The 26,846-nt window shown below is 43.6% G+C and overlaps 1 pseudogene; it reads right to left on the reverse strand.

Moving 5' to 3' along the window:
* Positions 1–1,806: 1,806 nt before the first annotated feature.
* Positions 1,807–9,853, reverse strand: LOC116642072 (annotated as a pseudogene).
* Positions 9,854–26,846: the final 16,993 nt, after the last annotated feature.

Genomic DNA, 26,846 nt, shown 5'->3' on the forward strand with positions numbered 1-26,846 from the left:
TTAATAAATGTAGAAGTCACAAGGAAAACAGAAAACCACCTTGAAGTCACCATCCTGACAACTGTCTGATGGATCAGGGAATGCTAAAAGCAGTCAGCAAACTCTGAGGAGAAACAGGGTATTTGCAGTCTTGAATATCTCTGCAAAGATGTTCATTAATTGCAGAGAAAAACAGTAATTTTATAGTGGACAAATCCAGCAGATGCCCTTATCCAAGAGATCAAAAGGAACAGTAAGTTCCTTAGCAGTAAGAGGATATGTCAGCATGATGACCCCCAAGGGAAAGCACCAGGCCGGGCACGATGTCACCAGGGTGTGCCTGCCAAAAATGCATCACCTACATCTGATCCTGAGACAAACCCAAATTGAGGAATATGTTACTAAATAACTGATCAGTACTTCTCAGTAATGTCAGAGTCATGGAAGACAAGGAGAAATTGAAGAACTCTCTCAGATTGGAGGAGTTGAGGATATGGGACATGTAAATGCAAAGGTGGGGGAAATGGCTCAAGTTCAACTTAAGTCTGCAGATTGGCTAATAGTATTGTACCAATATCAATTTCTTTTTTTTTTTTTTTTTAATATTTTATTTATTTGACAGAGAGAGACACAGCGAGAGAGGGAACACAAGCAGGGGGAGTGGGAGAGGGAGAAGCAGGCTTCCTGCTGAGCAGGGAGCCCGATGCGGGGCTCGATCCCAGGACCCTGGGATCATGACCTGAGCCGAAGGCAGACGCTTAACGACTGAGCCACCCAGGCGCCCCACCAATATCAATTTCTTAAATTTGATAGAGTTATGCAAGGTCTTAATATTAGGGGAAGCTGGGAGAATGTAAATGGGAACTCTGTTATTTTTGCAACTTTTCTCTAAATCTAAAAATTTTTTATAAAAGGAAAGAATAAGGGTCACCTGGGTGTTTCAGTTGGTTGAGTGTCCAACTCTTGGTGTTGGCTCAGGTCGTGATCTCAGGTTTGTGAGATCAAGCCCCATCCCGGCTCCACACTCATCAGGAAGTCTGCTTGAGATTCTCTCTCCCTCTCCCTCTGTCTCTTCCCCCACTCTCATGAGCGCACACTCTCTCCCTAAAATAAATAAATAAATCTTTTTAAAAAATCTTCTATAAAAAGACAAAATACATTTGAAAACAGGTCTCTTTTAGGTTCCATAAAAAAAGTTTACCTTTAAGGTTCAGAATGGTCTGGTTTCATAAGGCACATATGGACTTACGGTATGTAGAGAGAAGCAGACTTGTGGTCTATGGAGAAAGAACCAAAAACCAACTGTTAAGGTAACTGAGACTTTCCTTCTTGCTTTGCTCCTTGCTGACTTAGTATTAACAGGTTGTTTTGGTTTCCCAGGTTTGTACAAATGAACCCCTAGCTCATATTACAAATGATTGCAATTCCTTGCTTGGGGTAATGTAGCTCATACAATAGTTTGTTCTAAAGTTTTAAATCTGTCTACCCAAATCTTGACAATGACATTTGGTTCTAGATTGGGACATTAAGATCAAGCTATCTGAATGAGTATAGTCAAAAGCTCATTCTTAATTTTTAGAATAAAGGTATTTTCAAGGTTGTAAAGAGTTTATAAATAACACTTTTCACAAGCAAATATTGATCTGTTGACAATCGTAAGAAATTGAATGTACTGTTTTGAAATATTTAAGGAATTTCATTAGGTTTAGATAAATTTAGACTACAAGTAACACTTTTCCAGGCTATTTAATCAAGTTACTCACAATGTACACATTCCTGAGAAGACCCGATTATAGTGACATTGTTTATTTCCAAATTTTTCTGCATTCAACTTAAAAGGTGTTTCTTCCCAAGAAACTGAACTTTTCTGTCAAATGCGCTTGATCGAGTAGGAGAATTGGGTTCATAAAATGGATTCATTGCAAACTTTATGTATAAATCATAGACATCAGTAAAGAAGTTTTTTATTCCATCTTCTTGCCTTATGTCGCGAAGCATAATAAATCTCATATGACCTGCAGTAAAATGCTGAAAGAGACCACTCATTGAACTTGTCCACAGGTTTCAAGTCCATGTTGCTGGACAGTCACATATTCTCATCTACGAGGTCGAGAGCAGCATGAGTTATGAACTAGTTCAGATGACGATGATCATCTTTGGAGTCTGCTTTTCCAGCTGGCAAAAATTCCATTTCAAAAACTGGATTATCATGGTGCCCAACAATTGCAAGGTAGAAGCCTCCAGACATTGTCTTCAAAATACAGCTCCTGCAGGGAGAAGCCAACAACGGAAACAGCCAGTCACTGCCCCCATCCCTTGCTTTTCAAATGTATGCATTGGGACTTTTCCACACAATCAATATTTAGACATATCTCATCTTACCTTGGATAGCTTTTCATTGTGTGGATATTCTAGGCCAGAGACCAAACCCTGCCTGTTTTCATACCTGAGCTGAGAATAGTTTTAAAGTAGTACCTGCATAATAACCTCTATTCTGCCTTTTGGCCCATAAAGCCTAAAATACCATCTGGCCCTTTAAGAAAAGCTTGTCAATCCTCATTCTAAAATTCTAAGGTTGGCCAGCAGCCTATTGAAAGGCCATTTGAACTGTTTCCAATCCAATGCTTTTATAAACAATGTTTCTGTAACATTTTCATTTAGCGGGTTTTGCCCTCAGGTATATCTGTAGGGTAAACCACTAGTCAAGAAAGAACTGCTGGATCAAGAGGTTGATGCATTTTTATTTTTGACAAATAATGCAAAATGGCCTTGGAAAGAAATCACAGCCATTGACTTCTCATCAGCTGTGCCTCTTCCCTACCTGCCTCCAATGTGAATTACTGATCTTTCTAAATTTTGCTGTCCCATTGTTGGAATTTCCATTCCTTTCATTGTAAGTTAGGTTGAGTACATTTTCTTTTCTCTTTCTTTTTTTTTTTTTAAGATTTTATTTATTTGAGAGAGAGAGAAAGCAAGAGACTGAGCACAAGCTGGTGGGGAGGGTCAGAGGAAGAGGGAGAGGGAGAAGCAGACTCCCTGCTGAGCAGGAAGCCCAACAAGGGGCTCGATCCCAGGACCCTGGCATCATGACCTGAGTTGAAACCAGACGCTTAACCGGCTGAGCACCTTTTCATTTATAAACTGCATGTTCTTATCTTTTGCTCATTTTTTTTCAGGTGGTTGGATTATTGATATTTACCAGCTCTTCTTGTTTTTAAATAACAGTTCTTTATATATTAAGGCAACCAGGTTTTTGTTGTATGAGAAGCAAAATTTTTTCCAAATTTTTCATTTTCAAAAACTTTTTAAGTAAGTATTTTTCCTTAAATAGACTTTATATGTACATAAGTGTAGCAGTCTTTTCCTTTATGGCTTCTGTATTTTATGTCTTACTTAGGAAGATCTTCCGTATTTAGAGATGATCAAAAACAACCCTCGACTTTTCTTCTGGTACTTTTATGTTTTTAAAAGTACTTCAATCCATCTGGAATTGACTTTGGTGTAAGGAGTAAGGTATGGCTCCAGCTGGCACTCAGCTGTCCTGAAGCCACTTATTGAATAATCCATCTTTTTCCCACTGCTTTGAAATGCCATCTTTCCATACGTATTTGGGTCTATTTTGGAGTTCTCTAATTTGTTCCATTGATCTATCTGTACATTCATATGCTCTTTCAAGCTTCTTCTTTTCTTTTAGATTTTTTTACTTACTTGAGAGAGTGCGAGAGAGAGAGCACAGGTGGGGAGTAGGGGCAGAGGGAAAGGGAGAAGCAGACTCCCCTCTGAGCAGAGAGCCCAATGAGGGGCTCAATCCCAGGACCCTGGGATCATGACCTGTGCCTAAGGCAGATGCCTAACCGACTGAGCCACCCAGGCGCCCCTCAAGCTTCTTTATTAAGTATAGTTTTATTTATTTTAAGATTTTGTTTATTTATAACACAGAGAGAGAGAGAGATCACAAGTAGGCAGACAGGCAAGCAGAGGGGGAGGGAGAAGCAGGCTCCCCGCTCGGCAGGGCGCCTGATGTGGGGCTCCATCCCAGGACGCTGGAATCATGACCTGAGCCAAAGGCAGACGCTTAACTGACTGAGCCACCCAGGCGCCCCTAAGTATAGTTTTATAATGCCTTTTATTATTTGGAAGGGATAGTTTCCCTTGGTAGCCTTCTTTTGTAGAATTTTCTTGGCTATACTTGCATATTTTACTTTTCTTATGAACTTTAGAATCAGCTCGTCTAATTTAAAGGTAGATATTTCCATTGAGATTGCATTAAGTTTTTAGATAAATTCAGAGAGAAAAATTACAATACGATTTTTTCCTATCTGAAAACAGGGTGTGTCTCGCCAGTTGTCCAATTAAAAAAAGATTCTTTGCTAAAGTTTTAAAGTTTAGGTTTATTTAGATTCATTTTAATCGACTTTATTTCCCAGGTATTCTGACTTCAGTGGGTATTGTAAGTGGAATTTTTCTTCTATTGTATTTTTTAATCAGGTCTTTTGCACATCAAAAAGCAATTGCTTTTTGTATATTAAGTGTGTAAGTGGCCACATTACTGAACTTTCTTATTATTTATTTTTCAGTTGATTCTCCTGGGTTCCCAGATATGCAGTCACATCGCCTGCAAGTACTGATAATTCTACTTTCTCGTGTAAGTGAATCACGTTTACTTTTCCTCCAGGATCCATTGCAGATCCATGCGAGGAGCGCCTGGTTCTCTCCCGGAAGTCTGTGTCTACAGCTCCAATGGGCTCTGCTCTCTATTCTGGGTCCCAGCGGCTGATTTCCCACCAGCATAAAACTTAACAGAAAATTATTTTAAGCAAAGGAAAGACAGGATTGTATCTGGAGTTAAGATCGTGGATTCACTCTGCCAGATCGTAGAGTGAACAACTCGTCTAAGGGAAGGAGATGGGTTAGCTGACCAGTCCAGCCCTCGTGGTAAGAGCAACCAGCTACCACCCAGCAGCCCCCCCCCCCCACCAGGTGTGATTCGGGAGGGAAAGTTGGCTGACACTTAATGAGCATTTACTAGATGCCCGATATGGGCACTTGAAGCCCAGTTGTCCTAGCATCTTTGCTCAGCATTCACAGATGAAAGAGTAAGGTGCCCCAGTCTCCCAGGCAGGTGGTGGCAGTGCTGATGCTGGGATATGGCTGCTGAATCCCTGTGGAGTGCTGGAGGGCCCGAGAAGGAGTCCTGGAGAGCTGAGGCTTTGGGAGGCTGCCACTCAGCCAGAGAGCCAGCGGGAGCTGGGGAGGAGATCTGGAGCCAGGGAGGAACATTTCCACTCTGGGCAGGCCCAGTGGAAGTCCAACAGGCAGATGACTCCTCAGGTCCAGGCCAGGGATTTGGAAGAGTCCTATTTCACAGACACATTGAGACTTAAGTCCTGCCTCACAACCCTCACGCAGCAGTGGGGTCTCTGCTGGGTCCTGAGACATCCTTCCTGGAGCCCTGAGGAAGGCTAACCTAAGGATCCCATGTCATCATTCCTCCAGCTGGTATGAGCCTCGCTTCTCCGCTACCAGCCATTTCCCCTGCGACATGCCCTGGGCGCCGGTCCCTCCACCACACTGACCTTCCTCCCTGCCCCCGCCCGACCACTCCGCTACTCACCAGCTGGAACACCTTGGTCAAGTTATTTAAAACCTCTCTGGACCTCAGTCACCTCATCTGTCAAATGGGTATGCTAACTGCCTCCCTCAAAGGGTTGTTATGAGGATTAAATGAAGTAACATTAACATATGAGTAAGTGCTATTTAAGTGTTTAAGTAAATTACCACGAGGAGAGAATTTTGTATGGGACATATTCTGAGTTTTAAGGAAGAAGGTCAGTTTTATTTGAGGATGAGATTGGGTCAAAAACCAGATGATTCTTAGGGTGCTCCCATGTCCTCACCTCCTCGTTGTGCACCAGTTAGACCCAGAGTTCACCCCTCCTTGATGGTCTCTGTCCTGTGGGGAAGCAGGCCATGTGATGATTCTCATTTTGTCAGCTTCTTCTCCCACTAACAGCCATCAGGTCTTTGGCAGTCATTCTGTTTTTATTTTTATTATTATTTTTAATATTTTATTTATTTACTTGACAGAGAGAGAGACACAGCGAGAGAAGGAACACAAGCAGGGGAGTGGGAGAGGGAGAAGCAGGTTTCCTGCAGATCAGGGAGCCCGATGCGGGGCTCGATCCCAGGACCCTGGGATCGTGACCTGAGCTGAAGGCAGACGCTTAACGACTGAGCCACCCAGGTGCCCCAGTCATTCTGTTTTTAATGTTATATATGTTTAGCAGTGACAAACCCTTTTTATGACATAAACACATAGAAATGCGAGCGTACAATATACAACGACACACCGTGTGGATAGCACCAGACCAAGAAACAGAACACGAGCAGCCCCCTTGATCACTCCCCCCGGTCACTCCCCAGCTGCAAGGTAATCGCCATGTGAGTGATGCCGACCCCACGGTTGTGTCGTCACACTTCCCGTGAGCGGAATCCCGCCGCATGCCCTCTCCCAGCTTCAGCCTTTTACGCTCCCCGTGACGTGTGTGAGATCCACTCACGCCGCGGGGTGTAGCAGGAGTGTGTTCCTTCTCGTTGTGTGCATGTTTCTTTCAAGTATCTTGATTGCTTTAAAAGGTTCTGTTGTGTCCATAAACCACAATTTGTCCATCATCCTGTTGGTGGACATTGGAGCTGTTTCCAGGTGGAGGATGGTACAAGCAGAACTACGGAGAACATTCCTGCCCGTGACTTTGGGTGGCTCTGGGCACTCATCTGTCTGGAGTGTACGGACATACAGGTGGACTTGCTGGCTCAGGGGCTATGGCTGTGATCAGCTTAGGAAACTGTGTCAAGCAGCTCTCCCGGGTGGTTACACCAACTCACTCCTGCCCAAAGTTAGTGAACTTGAAGAGCTGAAAGCTTTTTTTTAAATGATGAAATAATTCCTATATTTGAATAATTCGAATGAGGCCTGGTAGGGCTTGTAAGTGATCCCAATTGTCTTCATTTTCAACAGATTGTAAAATGCTGCTCAGGGAATATAATTTGCTTCCCATTTACTGATAGTAAAAGAGAGAAGGTAATTTATTCATCTAAAGGCCCAGAGAATGATGGAAATAAGCATTCTTTTTTAGGGAGATGGAAGGGGGAAACAAGCATTCTTGAATCTCTCTCCACTGTATTAGACTGTTAATTAATGAACAGAGTGCTAGTCGGAATCTTGCGCTCTGAGGCCAGCCTCCCGAGTGCGGGTGGCGGCCCCATCAGCTAGCTGGGCATCCCAGGACAAGGGAGTGGACCCCTTGCCTCTGTGTCCTCATTTGTAAGATGGGAGTCCAGAAGTACCTGCGTCATAGGGTGGTTGTGGGATTGAATGAGATCTACGTGGAATGCTCAAAACAGGGCATGGCGTATCATACATGCTCAATTAAACACGAGCTATTGTTTTGATAGCCTCAAAAGAGTAGCAATCATTGAAAATAGGATTCTGGACAAAACGTATTAAGACAAACAATGCTGTTAGCTGCTTTTCCTTATTACCACACAGACCTCTCCCAGCCAGAGCCGGGTTAGTCAGAAATACCACCCGAGAGAGTAAACACAGCAGGCGGTAAGAAGCCAAGGCTGTTTCAGAGTCTCGCACCAAGGCTCAAGTTCAAGACCAGTAGCACATTCGCTCGTTCTCCCTGGCAGAGTAGGGCGGGCCCCAAGTCTGGTGAGCCGTGTGTGCAGCCTGCTGCTGGTTGGGGAGGCAGAAGGAGGGTGGCTGTTGCAGGCCCCAGCCACCAGCATGTGGAGTGACTGGGGGCCCTAACAGCAGAGGTAGGACAGAAAAAGGTGTACAAGCCCTCAGGCACTCCCATGCACTTGAGCCATGAAAGGGCTCCCGTCACAGCAGAAAACAAACAGTAACTGATCTTTTACGTGATAATCTCAAGGCATCAAGAAAAAGACAAATAACTCTCTCTGCTCTCTGTCTATAAAGTGAGCAATAAAAAAAAAAATTTTTTTTTCTGGGGGCGCCTGGGTGGCTCAGTTGTTAAGCGTCTGCCTTCAGCTCAGGTCATGATCCCAGGGTCCTGGGATCGAGCCCCACATCGGGCTCCCAGCTCCGCGGGAGGCCTGCTTCTCCCTCTCCCACTCCCCCTGCTTGTGTTCCCTCTCTCGCTGTGTCTCTCTCTGTCAAATAAATAAATAAAATCTTTAAAAAAAAATTTTTTTTTCTGATAAAGGGAATGCAGGGTTCTTCAACACATCAACTGCAAGGAAAAAAGAGATGGAGGGCAAATCTTTAGATTGGAACACGAAAAATCATATCACAATTATAATGTGAGCCCCTATTTGAATCTTGATTTAAAAAAAAATCAGCAGTCCTGAATTTACTAAATAAACTTGCCCCCCCACCTCAAAAAAAAAAAAAATTCTGCTTAAAGTCTGAATGTGTTATGCAACTGAAAATGTAAACACAACCGGATATATGATGATATTGAGAAATTATGATTAATTATTACATGTAATAACAGTAAGGCAATTATGTTTAAAAAGAACTTTCTCTTTTAGAGACTGATGCAGAAATATCTAGAAGTGAAGTGATAGCATGTCTGGGATTTGCTTCAGAATTGGTGCGGGCTGAGGGTCACTGGGTAGGGCGGTAGGGTGTATGGGCAGACAGCACCACTGGTAGAGGTTGAAGCGAGGTTGATGGATACTGTTCAACTCTGAACTGTTTGTGTGCCTTCAAAATTCATAATAAAAGTTTTTCTAAGCTGCTCTGCGGGGGCGGGGGGTGAAACATAAGGAAATGTATATTTTAGAAAAATTTCCATCAAAACTGCTAAAATAAAAATTGGCACTTGAAGAAGCAAAAAAAAGGGGGGGCAGGAAAACGGTAATGTATTTTACAAAGATGTTAATCCAAAATATGAAGGCTGCGTGCTGTGTGGAGCAGTAGAGGGAAAGTCGTGAGTGATCTAAAGTTGGCTACGTAGAAGAGCTCCTGAATGGGCTTATTCATCCATCTGAAATTTGCTGACGACCCACTGTGGGTAGACAGTCGGGCCCCAGGCCCCAGGGACGGCCCCCTGCGCGCCCTGCCCCTGCCACACCCTTGTGGCTACTGCCGACCCCGCGCCAGCTCCTAGAGCTGCACTCCCTGCACGGTGTTGTGGAACACAGTGCAGGCGTGGGGGACGGATTTACTTCTGGAATGGTGCTCTGAGCAGGCGGGGTGAGCAAATGGCAATTCTTTTAGAGAAGCACAGTCTGAATTCAGTATGACCTCAAGGGCCTGCCAGGAGTTAATGCTGTATGGACAAGCACTTGGCCTGTAGGAGGTGCTTCGTGTAGGTACTCAGCAAACGTACTTATTGTTACTACAATAATAATGCAGCTTGAGGTTTATTCTGATACCCCTGCCCCTTAAGTATGTCTGGGGCCAGCCTACATTTGCAAAATGGTGAGATTTCTGCCGTAAGTAGCTTGAGCAATTTTTTTTGCTTAAACAATAATTGATAAAGGCTGCACCTAATCAACTTAGCTAGGAACTCGGAATTTCAAAATGGCCAGATAGACCTTTAATAGTGTGTTTATAGTTCGTGTCCAGGGTCACATGCCACTGTGACACAAACCTCCATTTTCCTCCCCTGTGAAATGGGCACACCTCCTCAGGGTGGCAGGAAGGAGAAGCCATTCCTATTAAGGTGGAAAAGCCTTTGCATAATGGTGAGACTGGGAGGTCCCAGAGAGGGGGGCCCCAGGTAATTCCTCTCCTTGCTGGGTTTGCCTGAGACACTTCTGCCTTCCTTACCGTGAGATGCTGGGTGAGCCGAGCACGTGAGATGCTGCTCCGAGCCGGCACGGAGGGTCCTGCCTGTCTTCCCAGCCACGCAAGGATCCCTGACTTCTTGCTCTGGCATCTTGGTGTCCTCAGCTGGGTTCTGAGTACTGGCTGCCGGCCGTGGGAGAGTAGAGGACCCAGGGGCTCCTTCCCAGGGGGCATAGTCAGGGCATTAGTCACCTAGCAAAGCTCTCACACATTGGTTTAGTGGATGTAGCAACAGACAGGTTCCACGCTGGCAACTTCTTTGGTATTCCAGGCTCTGTCAGCTCAAGAAAGCCTCATCAAGCCATTGCCATTTACTCAAAAGTACGGGGCCCATAAAAGCATAATGCCAGGAACGTGGGCTGCATGCTTGGCTCCGCCGCACTCAGACTGTTCTTTATTTTAAAAAGCCCTCTGGCAGCTTCTCCCCAAATCATTCGGGCTTAGGACGTCACTCCCTGGTCACACCTAGATTCTTGACTGATTTAAGTTTTATGGGGAAAGGTTCCTCTGTATTATTTGCTTGGCAAATAACTGTTTGGCTCCAGTTTGGAGATGATTACAAGAAGCCTATGGGGAAGAAGTGAAGGCCCAAGTCACATGTGCTCCCCAAAACTGCCCCAATAGTTTTCCAGAGGGGCCTGGCAGGGGGCACATGAGGCTGGTTTGGGGTGAGTCATTCACCTAAAGATCTGGACACATGGACAAGTTGAGGGCGATGCTGAACACCCCCACAGGGATCCCCGCGAACTCCCGTGTCCCCGAGCTGAGGCCACAGGGAGCAGCAGAAATTTGGTGAATGGGAGAATGCTTACCCCTTCCAGAAAGCAGCCCTGCCCCTGTAGCCGACGGTTGCCTCGTGGGAATGAGTGCGCAGCTTTGCCAGATCTTTTGATTTGTCCAAAGAGGCCGGGAATCTGAAGTTGTGAAATTTCCAAGGGTGCCTGGGTGGCTCAGTCAGTGAAGCTGTGAAATTTCCAAATTTTTCTTGTTGGCAGCTATCAAAAAAAGCATTATATAAGCACGTGAAAAGGTGCTCCACTTGACTAATCATTAGGGAAATGCAACTCAAGCTACACTGAGACACCACTTCACACCCAGTAGGATGGCTATTATTAAAAAGAGGAGAAAAACAGAAAATGACAAGTGTTGGCAAAAATGTAGACACATTGGAACTCCTGTGCAGTGTTGTCGGGAAGACCATATCACAGCCGATGTGGGAAGCAGCACAGCTATTCACCCAAAAATTAAAAATAGAACAACCATATGATCCAGCAATTCCACTTCTGGGTTTAGACTCAGAAGAATTGGAAGCAGAGTCTTGAAGAGATCTTTGTACAGCCATGTTCATGGCAGAATTTTCCACATTAGTAAAAACAGAGCAACACTCCGCGTGTCCATTGACGGATAAATGGGCACGCAAAATGTGATATAAGCGTAATGGAATATTATTCAGCCTTAAAAAAGAAGGCTATTCTGGCACATGCTACAACACGGACAACCTTGAGGACTCCATGCGAAGCAAAATAAGCCAATCCCAGAAAGACAAACACGGTATGATTCCACTCACATGAGGTACTTAGCATCGTCAAATTCATAGAAATTCTCTAGAGCATAGGATGGCTTCCCAGGGGCTGGGGAGGGAAGAGTGGGCAGTTAATTGTTGAATGGGGACAGAGTTTCAGTTTTACAAGACGATGGTGGAGATGGTTGTGCAACAGTGTGAATGTGCTTAATGCCATTGAACCGTACACTTTAAAATGGTTAAGTTGGGGCGCCTGGGTGTCTCAGTCGGTTAAGCATCTGCCTTCGGCTCAAGTCATGACCCCAGGGTGCTGGGATCGAGTCCTACATCGGGCTCCCTGCTCAGTGGGGAGCCTGCTGCTCCCGCTGCTTGTGCTCTCTCTATCTCTCTCTCTGACAAATAAATAAAATCTTTAAAGAAAAATGGTTAAGATGGTAAGTTCTATGTTATGTGTATTTTACCACAATTAAAAACACTGGGGAAAAAGTGGTTAAAGTACAGTGCAGGCCAAACAAAACTTGTTTCTTGTCCCGGTGGGGCCTGAGGCTGCTAGCTTGTACCTTCTGCTCTCTGTGACCCTCCACATCAGCCTGTTCACTCTGTCCACTTTCCTGCGCAGCCCAGATCTGGAAGCCAGCCTCAAGAGCTGGGCACACTTAGGGTTTGTTTTTTTTTTTTTAATTTTCTAAAAATTTTATTTATTTGAGAGAGAGAGTGAGAGAGAAAGAGCACAAGAGGGGGTAGGGTCAGAGGGAGAAGCAGATACCCTGCTGAGCAGGGAGCCCGATGCGGGACTCAATCCAAGGACTCCAGGATCATGACCTGAGCTGAAGGCAGTCGCTTAACCAACTGAGCCACCCAGGCGCCTGCACACTTAGGTTTTAATCCTGGCTCTGCCCCTGACTAGGCACGAGATGTTGGATACTTCTACAGACAGCCTTTTCCCTGTGTTTGTTTCCCCCTTGAAAGTCTCTGAGGGACCAACTCCAAATGGCTCAGCCCAGGACTAACATTCACGGCTGATTCCAATACACCCTGTATGATACCGACGATGAGCTCAACTCCTGGCCGTGTGAACTGGTTACCAGCGTGCTGATTTGGGAACGGTGCTTTAGAATGACAAATTCTCTCTGACCCAGGCTTACCCCCGGCCTTTAAAAGAAAGGCAGCAAAATCACCAAAGCCAGCCAGCCGGAGGGCAGGTGTTCCGGGAGGGTCAAACTAAACGTTGGGAAGAAGAGGAAGAGGGAGAGGATGTATTCGCAAAACAGTTCTTAAACAATTTCCCCTCACAGTTTTCTTGTAGCATTTAGCATTTTCATTGTTGCCTGTTTCCCCTGAGGGACTCCAACTGACTTGCTTTTTCCGGCACTATAAAATTTAGTAAAAGTGAATTTGTTCTTTTGTAAAAGTAAATTTTTGAGTTATAGTTTTAAAATGTACCATCCTTTTTTTCTTTTGGACAGGCACTGAGGGTTCAAAAACAAGTAAGTTGTGCAGGGCCCCTGCCTCCAAGGAGTTTATATTCTAGAGGAAAGACAGAAAATTAACTGGAATTTTTTAACTTCTGGGCAAGAGGATGCAAGGCGGGTTACTTAGGATAGGGAAGTGAGCCCGCTGGAGAAGAGAGGCCAAGGAGAGCGTCCTGCTGGAGAGGGTGCCTGAGCTGACAGATAAGGCGTAAGCAGGAGTTAGCCTCGTGAGCAAATGGGAGCAGGGCAGTGGGGAAGCACAGAGAGGAAACCCTCGGGCCTGTGACATAGGGTCTAAAATCAGGGCCAATATTAGTGCTGCTGTGACATCTGGTGGAACAGGGAAAACCCCAAACGCCCCAACCGCAAGTTCCCCACCCCATTCTGCTCCCGAGGATCAGGTCCCCCAGCCAAACAACCTTCCTTGTCAAGAGGAGCAGGTGCACCTCCGGCTTATCTGGGAGCCCACGGAATTGTTCAAGCAAGCCAACCATATCCTCCCACTGAGCCAGAGGTCACCCCATCCTCTTGATACTAGGAAGCCAACCTCCACAGAAAACAGGTTGTTCACTCTGTCTCCAGTGCAGCCCCGGTGTGGCACGCGGGGTCCTCCTCCCTGGGCTGTGAGTATATGTGACTGATAAACTGCCCTCCGTCTCCACCTGTCCAGTGCCACGCGTGTGTACTTGGCCAACCTGAGACGGAAATCCCTCCTCACCAGCAGGATCAACAAGAGGTAATTAAAACAATGCCCATAAGGGGTGTGCCTGAAGAACCATGAATCAGCATTGCAGGAGGATTTGGGGAGGCTGCAGCAATGGGGTGGTCTGCATGAGGAGTGAGACCATGAAAGGTCTGGTACCTTTAACTGAGCAGTGTGGGTCACAGTGGCAGGAGCCCCTGGAGGGCACTGAGCAGGGATGAGAGCTGGCCATGTCCGAGTTTTAAATCAATGACTCTGGCCAGTGTGTGGACTGGGTTCAGAGGGGATGAGACCAGAGGTAGCAAGTCTGATTAGGGAGCTACTGCAATGTCCAGGTAAGAGATGGCAAGGACCCCACCTGGGACCAAGAGTGTGGGGTGCAGAGCCTTGGGGAGTGTTTGTAATGTAGAAAATGTAATCCATTTGGCCCCACTCAATCAAAAGGCTGCAAATGTGGGGCGCCTGGGTGGCTTAGTTGGTTAAGCGGCAGACTCTCGATTTCAGCTCAGGTCATGATCTTAGGGTCGTGAGATTGAGCACTGCGTCAGGCTCCGCTCTGGGCATGGAGCCTGCTTAAGATTCTCTTTCTCCCTCTCCCTCTGACTGCCCCCTCTCCCTCTCTTTAAAAAAAAAAAGAGGCTGCAAATGTGTGCTGACCACGTTAGTGAATGAACCTATTTTAATCAAGCTCTTGCTGGGGTCCAGCAGACCCACGGGGTAAGGTGCAGGATGAGCACTTCCCCAGGGTGGCCAGCCTGAAGGTGAGTGGGTGCTGTGGGGCTCACCTTGCATTCCACTCACCACGCATAACAGGGACGTTTGTAGGACATGACAAGGATTGCTAGGACAAAGATATACCCAGAACGGCTGTAGGGTTAGGTGTCTGCAGGGTGGTCAGCTCTGGCGCTGGTGAGAGAGGAAATGCCCATTGGGAAGCCAGCAAGCAACATGTTATATTAAAAGACTGTCCAAATCACAGCTTTCATTATCCCGTGTTACTCACATATTATACTACATCAGTGCTCAAAAGTCTTGTTCCTGTTCTCAGACCAAGCATTTAAGATTCAAGTACAGGAAATCTTCAAGTTGAAAAAAAAAATTCAAGAAGATTCCATCTTATTGATTCAAACATAAGCACGTTATGGAGCACTTATCCAGCTGTTATCCAGAGTGTCAGGTGGGTTTGGAAAAAGCACCAAATAATTAAAACACATACATTAGATTCAGGACCTGGAAACTCTGCTAATTAGGTCGACATCTTAAATTCTGGTGACAATTTTTGTTTCGTCTTCTCCCTGCCCCAAAGAAAATCACAAATTAAGGCTCACAAGGACTTATAGGATTTTTTTTTTTTTTTTCCCTAATAAGTCCCCAGAAAGGTGTGGCAGAGTCTGGAGAAACCTGCTTTTTATGTGCTCCTGGGGTCAGCTGCCAATTCTCCCTGTGGCTTTTGGTAGTTTCTGTTTTCCCATCAATGTGATCGGTGAAAGGTGCCACACTCCCATGGACGACACCCACAGCAACACGAGACTCTACCAAGTACTTTCAAGAACCCTGTCGTTTCCTCTTTTCTCTGTTACGTTCTTTTGGATTGTTCTAGGTATTATAATACGTGTTTTTAACTGATAGCCCACTTCAAGTTAATACTGACTGAATTCCGATAAAATATATCCATCTTTCGCCAGTATAGATCCATTCCCTTCACTTCCTTATGATACTATTGTCTTAAATAGTACATCTCTATATGTTATATAACCACACATACTCACACACTCTTTGTATCTATTATTTATACAATATTTATTTTAGCATCTTAAGTGAGTAATTAAGTTACTACATAGTAACCTATGTAGTAATTGAACCACCTATGTAATAATTGAACCACTGTTATTACATTATTGTTAACTAAAAGTCCATAATTTACATTAAGATTCACTTTTTGGTTGTACAGAACTATAGGTTTTTGATAAATGCATATTGCCATGTATCCACCATTACAGTTTCAAAGAGAATAGTTTCGCAGCCCTGAAAATATCCTGTGCTCTAACTATTCATCCCCACCCTCAACCCCCAAACCTCTGGTGACCACTGATCTTGTCTCCGTAGTTTTGCCTTTTCCAAATGTCATATAGGTGGAATCATACAGTATGCAGCCTTCTCAGAATGGCTTCTTCCATGTAGCAATATGCATTAAAGGTTCCATGCTCTTTGTGGCTTGATAGCTCATTTCCTTTCATTATTGAATAACATGCCATTGTGCGGAGGTACCACGGTAAGTATATTCAGTCACCTACTGAAGGTCATCTTGATGGCTTCCAATTTTTGGTGAATACGAATAAAGCTGGTATAAACGTTCATGCGCAGGTTTTTGTGTGGACATAAGTTTTCAACTTGTTTTTTTAAATACCTGGGAGTGTGACGGCAAGGACTGTAGAAGCAGCCAGACTGTCTTCCAAAGTGACTGTATCATTCTGCATTCCCACCAGCAATGACGAGAGTTCCTGTTGCTCCACATCCTCACCAGCATTGGGTGTTGTCATTGTTTTAGATTTTAGCTGTTCTACCAGGTTTGTAGTGGTATCTCACTGTTGTTTTAATTTATAATTCCTGTGTGATGTATGGTGTTGAGCATTTGTTCATATGCTTGTCATGTATATAACTTCTTTGATGATACATCTATTTAATTCTTTTGCCCATTTAAAAAAGCGGGTTCTTTGTTTTCTTATTGACTTTTCAGAGTTTTTTGTATATTTTGGATAATGACCCTTCATCAAATATGTATTTTGCAAAGTTTTTCTCCCACTCCATGATTTGTCTTTTCTTTTAATATAGTCCAACTTACCTCTTTCTTCTTTCATAGATGGTGCTTTTGGTGTTGTATCTAAAAGTTATTTCCAAACAGCATAATGCCCTCGAGGTCCACCTATGTTGTCACAAATGGCAGGGTTTCCTTCTTTTTTATGGCTGAATTATATTCTATTGTGTGTATATACCATATTTTCTTTCTCCACTCATTTGTTGATGGACATTTAGAGTGTTTCCATTTCTTGGCTATTGTAAATAATGCTACAGTGAACATGGGGGTGCGGGTATCTCTACAAGATCTTGTTTTCGTTTCCTCTGGATATATACCCAGAAGTGAGATTGCTGGGTCATATGGCAGTTCTATTTTTAACTTTTTGAGGAACCACCATACCATTTTCCATAGTGGCTGCACCAGTTTTCATCCCACCAAAAGTACACTATTCTTGCTACACGATCCAGTGTTGAACTATCTTTGTATCCTGGGGATAAATCCCATTTGATCATGGTGTATTATCCTTTCAACGTGCTGTTGAATTTGGTTTGCTAGCATTTCCTTTTTTGTTTGTTTGTTTTTGTTTTTGTTTTGTTGTTGTTGAGAATTTTTACATCTATGTTCATCAGGGCTATGGACTTACAGTTTTCTTGTAGTGACCTTATTCAGCTATGATATCAGGGTAATGCTGGCCTCATAAAATGAATGTGAAAGTATTCCCTGCTCTTTAAATTCTTGGAAGTGTGAGAAGTACTGGCATTAATTCTTCTTTAGATATTTGGTAGAATTCATCAGTAAAGCCATCTGGCCTTGGGATTTTCTTTCTTTGGAGGCTTTTGATTACTCGTTCAATCTCCTTTAGTCATTATTGGCCTGTTTAGATTTTCTATTTCTTCATGACTCAGTCTTGGTAGGTTGTATGCTTCTAAGAATATATCTGTGTCTTCTAGGTTGTCCAATTTGTTGGCATATAATTGTTCATAAGAGTATCTTATGACCTTTTTTATTTCTGTGGTATCTGTTTAATGTCTCTTCTCTCATTTATAACTTCATTCATTGATTACTCTCTCTTCTTTCTTCTTGGTAACTCTAGCTGATGTTTTGTCCATTGTTTATGTTTTCAAAAAACCAACTCAAAGTTTCAATGACCTTTTGTATTCTTTTTCTATTCTCTGTTTCATTTATTTCTGCTCTGATCTTTATCTCTTTCCATCTGCTAACTTTGCCTTAGTTTGTTCTTGTTCTTCTAGTTCTTCGAGGTGTAAAGTTAGGTTGTTTATTTGAGATCTTTTCTTTTTCCCAATGTAGGCATTTATCACTATAAATCACCCTCTGAGAACTTCTTTTCCTGTATCCTATACATTTTGATATGTTGTGTTCCCATTTGCATTTGCTTCAAGATGTGTTTCGATTTCTTCTTTGACCCACTGGTTGTTTGGGAGTGTGTTGGTTAATTTCCACACATTTGTGAATCTTCCAGTTTTCCTCCTATTATTGATGTCTAGTCTCATGCCATTGTATTTAGGAAAGATATCTGATATGACTTCAACCTTTTAAAATTTGCTGAGACTTACTTTGTGACCTAACATATGATCCATACTGGAGAATGTTCCATGTGCACTTGAGAAGAATGTTTAGTCTGCTGCTGTTGGATGGAATGTTCTCTATATATCTGTTAGGTCCATTTGGCCTAAAGTACAGTTCAAGTTAAATATTTCCTTATTGATTTTTAAGTCTGGATGACCTATCCTTTGTTGAAAGTGGGGCACTGAAGCCCCCTGCTATGATTGTATTGTTGTCTATTTCCCCTTCAAATCTGTTAGTATTTGCTTGATATATTTATGTGCTGTAATGTTGGGTGCATATATATTTACAACTGTTATATCCTCTTGACGAATTGACCCCCTTTTCATTATATAATGACTTTCTTTGTCTCTTGCAATAGTTTTTTGACAGTCTGTTTTGATGGTCTGTCTGATATAAGTATAGCTACCTTTGCTCTCTTTTAGTTTCCATTTGTGTGGAGTATCTTTTTCCATCCCTTCACTTTAGCCTATGTGTGTCCTTGAAGCTGAGGTGAATCTCTTATAGACAGCATGTAGTTGAGTCTTGTTTTTTAAATCCATTCAGCCACTCTGCCTTTTGTTTGGAGAGTTTAATTTACGTTTAAAGTAATTATTGATAGGTAAAGATTTACTAATGCCACCATATTGTTTTCTGACTGTTGCATAGTTCTTTTGTTCCTTTCTTTATCACTGTGTTCCTTTCTTTATCTCTTTATCTCTCTTCCTTTGTGATTTGATGGTGATTTTCTATACTGGTATACTCTGAATCCCTTCTCTTTATCTTGTGTGTATCTACTATAGATTTTTGTTTTGTGGTTACCCTGGGGTATCTAAATATCACAGTCTATTTTTGGCTGATAACAACTTTGATGACATACAAAATCTCTACGCTTTTACTCCCTGTCCACATTTTATGGTTTTGATATCACAATTTACTTTTTTTTTTACATTGTGTACATTAATGAATTATTGTGGTTATAGCTATATTTAATACTTCTGTCTCTTAACCTTTATACTAGAGTTAAGTGATCAACACACTGCTATATTATGGTATTGGAGTATTCTGAATTTTACTATATGCCTACCATTATCAGTGTATTGTATATTTTATATGTTTTCATGTTACTAATTAGTGGCAAGGGGAACTCTTTCAAGCCAGGGAGCTCCTCTTGGCACTGAGTGGTGCCAGCCTGGGGGATGGGATGGTGGTAACAAAATAGAGCTGTTCTTCTACTCTTTTTGTGCAGTTATTCTCAGGTTTTTTTGTTCCACTCTCTTGCTGAAACCTCTTTAGGGGACTCCTGAGCTCTCCCAGATCTGCTTTGGTTCATGGATACTTGTCTAACTGTTGACCTTTGTCAGAGGATGGAGGTGCTGGGTCTCTTACTCCATCATTTTGGTTACTTATGTACATACCTTTGTTTTGTTTTGTTTTTAATTTTATTTTTAAGTGGGGTGCCTGGGTGGCTCAGTCGTTAAGTGTTTGCCTTTGGCTCAGGTCATGATCCCAGGGTCCTGGGATCGAGCCCCGCAATGGGCTCCCTGCTCCGTGGGAAGCCTGCTTCTCCCTCTCCCACTCCCCCTGCTTGTGTACCCCTCTCTCGCTGTGTCTCTGTGTCTCTGTCAAATAAATAAAATCTTTAAAAAACAATTTTTTTTTTATTTTTAAGTAATCTCTACACCCAACATGGGGCTCGAGCCCACAACCCAGAGATCAAGAGTCATGCTCCACCAACCGAGTCAGCCAGGTAACCCTCCCCAACATACATACTTTTATAGAAAAAAATATACCTACTGATTTTTTCACTTTTAATAAATTACAAACGGAAGGATTTCATTTCAGATAAAATGATTCATTCAACAGATATTTACATACTTCTTATACATTACTATGTACAAGTGGATAGAGAAAATAGATGATGGATGTACGGCTACCATTTAAAGAAAACAGATGACCAGTGTGTGGCTACCAAATCCTCACACGAATTTGGTCCTTAATGCACTCTAAATTAGGATAAATGATCTCATTGTGCCATGTTAGTATTTTTAGTGATTATTTTATGGTGCCTATTAAAACCTTAATTAAAAATATTAAAGTAATTATATTACTTATCCCTTAGTTTCTCTTTCTGTATAATCACTGTTCGGGAAGAGTATCTTCCTCAAGGCATGATAAAAGATAAATGAAAGATAGATAATAGTGCAAGATATAAAATACCCAAATAATTAGGTTTCAAACTTCAAATTCAAGATTTCATTCTCATCTTGGCATTTAATTAGAGAAGCAACAAGACGCAATTAAAAGAGTGGTTTTTAGGGGCGCCTGGGTGGCTCAGTTGTTAAGTGTCTGCCTTCAGCTCAGGTCATGATCCCAGGGTCCTGGGATCAAGCCCCGCATCGGGCTCCCTGCTCAGTGGGAAGCCTGCTTCTCCCTCTCCCGCTCCTCCTGCTTGTGTTCCCCCTCTCACGGTCTCTCTCTCTCTGTCAAATAAATAAATAAAATCTTAAAAAAAATAAGTGATGAGTTCAAGCTTATCACCATATGATTTTCTTAGGGACACATGGTACACCATGGTCGCTTAAGATGCTTGCTGAGACTCACCGGCCCACGACCCACTTTTGGCAAAGGCTCAGTGTTCTCTCAGCAGTGGTCTTCCCAAAAGGCCAGCCCACACAGTAAGGCTTCTGGCACTGCTGCCCGAGGGGATTCTGCAGAGAATGACCAGTACAGCTGGGCTGCTACCGTTGCAGAGCTAACTAAGGTAGTCAACTGGAGGTCCAGAGCAGTGGTGACACTCCAGTGAGTGCTTTGGGAGGAATTGGAAAGTTGAATGGATGGAGTACCTGCAGGTCCCTCCTTTTCACAGCTGTCTCGAGGTCCCCTTTGGAGAAGACAAAGGTAGACTTACCCGTGTCTGCCTTCTGACTTACCCAGACAACCGGGAGCTGTCCCTTGGCTTGCAAGCATTCAGATAGCTGAAGGGCCTCACATGTAAGTTTGGGGTTATAAAGGAAGGCCAAGATGAGGCTCTGACATACTGTCTCCCCTCCTGTATTTATAGAGGGCAGGAGCTTGATCTTCTGGAAGGTCAGTGTGGTAGTTCTAAAATAAGTCCACAAATTCTTTGAAATGCCTCCCCTCGAAGGGTGGACCTAATCCGCTCCTGTAGAATTCTCGCCTGCCCCTGCCTTTGAATATATGTGGGCTTCTGATGAACAGAATGTGGTAGAACTGATGAGCTGTCACCAGGTCATACAGCTTCCTGCACTCTTCTTTCTTGCTCTTGGAACCCAGTCACCATGTTGTGCGGAAGCTTGGGCCACATGCAGAGGGCACGTGTGGCCGTTTCCCTGGGTGCCTCAGGCCCTCAGCTCACAGACATGTGAGTGAAGGAGCTTTCAGCCGATTCCAGCCGCAAACAAAGCTTTGGGTCTGATAAACCATCCCCTTTGTGCCCTGTCTGAATGCCTGTCCTCCAGGAACAGTGACAAATAAGAAATGATTACTATGCTGTAAGCCACCAGGGCTTGGTGTAATTGGTTATGCGGGAATAGAAAACCAGTATAGCCAGTTTGTTGTGACAAGTTAGAGCATCTTTAAAGCAATTCCACAGTCGGACCCACTCACTAACACTTAGACACAGGCTGCAGATGACTGTCATCCACTTATTTTCCAAAGGCCATTGAAGGGTCGAGGCAAGGAAAGCATTTTTCAGTCTGATAAGGTAAAGCAGTGATTCTCAGGGGGGTACCATTCCCAGAGGCCATATTGGAAATCTGTGGAAGTGTGGTTGGGGGTGGAGCAATGTGCAAGGCAGTCCTGCAAAAGAAAGAACTAGCCAACGTCCCACACAGCTTTCCTATGTTCTTTGCCCCCGGCTCCTGTTGCACCTGGCCAACGTGAGGCCCTGAGAAGAGAATGGAGGGTAGAAGGAGAGAGGTCAGACTACTTAATATTCTGGTTTCCTCCCACCCAGCGGTGGGTTGGCGGCGGCCCAGTTCCTGCGCCCACGGCTACAGGGCTGGTGTAGCCAGCTCCACAACTCCCTGAGTTCCATCCATTGCTGCAGGAACGTTTGCTAGCCACTCGAGAGCCTCCTCCTTCGCTGATGGTTTCCTGGAAGCCTGCTTGTACCTTCATGAAACATCCTTCACCTCCTCCTTCAAGCGTGCCATCTGTGTCCTGCTGGGGAGCACGTGGGTACTTCGTATGTCCACCATGTCCCTCTTCAGACATATATTTGTCCTGACATGTTATCCCTGTTTACATTAAGATTAGTTCCCCATTTCGCTTACATATGCAAATAAGTCTGCTCTGTCTTACCTGAGCACTAGTTTTCAGTCTATCCTCCACCCTGAAATGTCATCCTTTATTTTTCTGTCCTTCTCATCTGGAATGTATTCGGAACTTCTCACTTACTTTTAAATCCAAAACTATTACTTACAAGTAAGTATAACTTTAACTTCTACATACAGGTATAAGCATTGGCTCTTTTATTATGCTTTCTAGTGTAGTCATGATAGAACAACTACATATGGAAATACACATTACATGGTATTTATAAACTACTTTTTTTCTACTTCTATTTTAGTTTGGAATATATACATATATTTACATATATATAGTTTGGAATATATATATGCACATGATATATGATGTATATGTGATATGTACATGTGTATATATGTATACATGTATTTAATTATATACATTTATTATCTGTGAATTTCATTTCCAGACAGTAGAGGGGAGTTACCCCTTTGTATTAGGAAGGTTGTTAGGTCTCATAGGGTTGAGGACCTCTGACATAAGGGTCCCAGAGTGTCGGAAAAGGATTGAACGCAGTGTCCTCCGTGACATTGGCCTTGACTACCCCGCAGCCCCCTGAGCTACTTGTAAGATCTTGTGGCCTTCCAGAGAATGGCTATCCGTCAATCCACGAAAGGGCCTCCCATGTGCAGGAAGCTTTCATGTGAGTACCTTCTTCCAGAAGTCCGATGTGCATTCTGAAACCCACTCAACCACCTGGAAGGCTCAAAATTGTTCAAGCTGTGGATTGAAGTCAAAGTCTAGGGTGGAAATGCACAACGTGGCTTCCTCAGCCCACATTTACTTGTCCTGTCCTCCACTTCCAAAGACACGAGGAATATGTGCCAACTAGACAAAGCGGTGTAGACAAGGTCATGAGGACCTTCTGAAGTACATTGATGAGTGCAGGAGTAATCACCCCGGGCCATACCACTGCCTCTAGGAGAAGACCAGTTGTTAAAAATAGTTGTGAAGAAAACGCATGATTATAACACATCATCCTACACATGGACTGGTATTCTTAATTCTCCAATCCTTTCATGTTCTCATGAAGCACCCCCTTCCTTGAGAAAGCTGCTGTTATAATGAAACCAGACAGGGACAAGGTACACTACAGCAGATCTCACTAAAAACAATTAGACTCTTAACTGCTTTAATCATTATGGCTCCATAATATCATCATCTTCTAAAGAGCTGAGAATCTTTTGCAGACATGACCTTATTTATCCGTATGACAAACCTATCCGTAAGTAGTATCATCCCCATTATGTCTTATGCAGTTGGGACCATCTCAAGATCACCTGGAAAATTGACCATAAAGAAGAGACTGGAAACAGTCTTGTACTTTTCACTTTCCTTCCAGACCTGTTAGAGCTTGTGGCCCCTGGCTGCAAGGCATGTGAGACATTTGGGAAAGTGCATCTGCATTTTGCCATCCAAATGTGAAAACAGCACTATCAAAGCCTAGTCATTTGAAATGCTCTACAAGGGCGAACAAAAAGGATTCTAACATATCACTAAAAGAAACTGTAGGGTATCTCCGGCTAGCATGCCTGCCAAAAGCACTAGGGGCTTCTAAGTATCACACCATGAAAATAAGAGGGAAAAAAAGGAAGAAAAGAAATAGGAATAAAAAAGAAAGAGATAAAATCAAGAAACATTGCTTTTAACAAAACAGTGCAGGTAACAGAGAGATAGATTCCTTCTGGATCCCTCAGCGTTACAATACTCACACATGAAAGAGAATCCAAGAAAAGGAAAGAAATAATTTGCCTTTTGAAGACATCTAATTTTCATCTCCAATTCACTGCAATCTTCTTCTTATTTGGCATATCCTTCAGTGACAAACAAGAATCTGAAGCATCTTAGGGTCTTCTCGATTAACACATATTCCCTCAGCACATGTGATGTATTCATGACCCCAATGGTTGACATAAATGTCTACCCTTGAGCTGGAAGTATCCTAGCCTATTGCTAACCCGAAGCTTATTTCCTAAATCAGAAAAGTTAACTACGACTCTAGTACAACATAGTATAAAAATAAAATAGAAATCGAAAGCATCTCTCTAATGCATTGAGTGTATAGTTTGGTTTCCACCTGGCCAGGTAACACAAAACTTTCCTAGCATCTTGTCAGGTGGGATGAGGCACTAGACCTGGGCGACCTTGCACACACCATACCTGCTATGTCTGGAAACTTCACTGTGAAAGAATAGGGCCAAATTGGAAGACTTTCGGAGCCCCTTTCTTGAACTCCCACCTGCTTATGCACGAATTTGCTTGATGAGACTACCTGCTTTTTTGGCCACACTTGGAGCCAGCTTGTGTCGCCCTTTGTGATGTGTATCCAAGCCTCGCCAAATAATAATCTGATTGAACTTTGTGTGCCAACAGAGGTTAAAGACCTTTCTACGCTTACTACATTGACGTGAATATTTCTTTACTTCATCACCTCCCCAGGAGCCCAGGACTGAGGCTCCTCCCCTTTGAATCCCAGCAACCCAGCTGACACAGCAAGCACTCAGTACACAGCTCCTAGTTGTCTATACCTTAGAGCATTTGTCAAACCAATACAAATATCTAACTAATATATCAAAATAATATAAATATAATAGAAATGGATATATTTGTAGGAGATGCATAGTTCTTTTAAAAATTAATTCACTTAAATAATCATAATCTAAGATGACATTTTTTTCTTAAAAAAAAATTTCTGAATAAACTTGTTCCTAGGCAACAAGAAAATGTGACATTTCATCAACGAAATTTAAGCAGGCAAGATAATGAGACCCATTCATATTTTGTTTTCAGTAGAATCTTGAACTCCGAGGAATTCAAAATATATCATATAAGCAAGACTGATTTAGCTTTTTTTTTTAAGATTTTATTTATTTATTTATTTATTTATTTATTTATTTTAGAAAGAGAGAACAAGAGCACACACAACCAGGGGGAGGGACAGAGGGGAGAGAGAGGGAGAAAAGAAGACTCCCCACTGAACATGGAGCCAGATGCAGGGCTAGATCTCAGGACCTTGAGATCACAACCTGAGCTGAAACCAAGGATAAGTCGCCCAACCGACTGAGCCACCCACGTGCCCCTTGATTTAGCTTTTGTAATATTTTTGAATAATGAACCGGAAGAAGACCTAAAAATAACCATTTAATATCTGACCCCTTGCCGGAGTCCACAGATCAACTCTAGAATTCTGAACTTCCAATTCCCTGAATTAAGGTTTTTTTTCCTTGGTGTCTATCTTCCTAAAGATGATCACTTTATAGTAACAGCACAGATCCTTTTATTTCATTTTGTAAAGCCCTAATCCAACAGGACCCCAGAATGTCAAGTGCATGAAAAAGGAAAACATTCTGGGGGCAAGTTCTGATTGTTAACACTCTTGAGTTTTCCATCTCTCTGAACAGCCAGGGACCTGCCGGGCAACAGCGGTCTCCTCCCTTCTATCTCTGAAGCTCATCAAAAGTTGCTCAACAGGCCCTGGAGTCACCTGCCTATCTCACTGTTCTTATCTTTCCATGTCAAGGTTCCAACCAAGTTCTGAGCACTTTGTGGTGTCAGCTCTGAGGGCATTAGGTGATAAAATGAGGCCTGGCACCTCTCCTGGGGGAGCTTGTTCCTGTTGGGAGAAAAAGCCAGGAGAAACATGCTGCACCATACCATGATAAGGAACATCAAGGCAGGGGCACCTGGGTGGCTCAGTCCATTAAGCATCGGCCTTCCGCTCAGGTCATGATCCTGGGGTCCTGGGATCGAGGCCCTCGTTGGGCTCCCTGCTCAGGTGCCTCTCCCTCTCCCACTCCCCCTGCTTGTGTGCTCTCTCTCCCTTTCTCTCTCTTTGTCAAATCTTAAAAAACAAAAGAAAGAAAAGAAACATCAGGGCAGAGGCTTGTAACATGGCCGGGAAAACCACACAAAGCGGGGGGTGAGTGGGGAAGTTTCAGAGAAGAGGCAACACGTGAGAGGGACCTTGAAGGATGAATAAGAGTTTGCCGAGGGGGAAGAAGGTGATATTCAATACACGGGGCATTGAAAGGTGAGGGGCTTGAAGCACAACGTTTTAAGGAAACTCTAAGTAGCTTGAAATGCAGAGAGCAGCAGGAGATGAGGAAGGGGGGTGCAGAAAAGAGGACAGTGAATTGGGTGTCTGGGTGGCTCAGCTGGTTAAGCGACTGCCTTGGGCTCAGGTCATGATCCCAGGGTCCTGGGATCGAGTCCCACATCAGGCTCCCCGCTCTGCAGGGAGCCTGCTTCTTCCTCTGCCTCTGCCTGCCACACCCCCTGCTTGTGCGTGCACGCTCTCTCTCTCTCTCTGTCTAATAAATAAATAAAATCTTAAAAAAAAAAAAAAGAGGACAGTGAATAGTGGCTAAAACTAGGAGGGAGTGGAGTAGGCTGGACCAGAATTGAGCTTTTATCCTGAAGGCAGTAAGGAGCGTCTGGAGGTTTATCAGTAGTTCAGGTGAATGGGCAGCGCTCTGTTTGGGTAGCAGGGGAGCAGAGGACTGAAGGGAGGTGAGGGCCTTCCGAATGCCAGAGCACTGGGTCAGAAGCCGTTGCACTCCTCCCCGGAGGCAATGCCACGGAGAGAACCCGACAGCTTTAAGAATCTAGGCCAAAGAGGGCTTGGTGACTGATTTGATGTCGCGGTGAAGGGA

This window comes from Phoca vitulina, unplaced genomic scaffold, assembly GCF_004348235.1.
Source record: "Phoca vitulina isolate PV1807 unplaced genomic scaffold, GSC_HSeal_1.0 scaffold22, whole genome shotgun sequence".
Taxonomy (NCBI): Eukaryota; Metazoa; Chordata; class Mammalia; order Carnivora; family Phocidae; genus Phoca; species Phoca vitulina.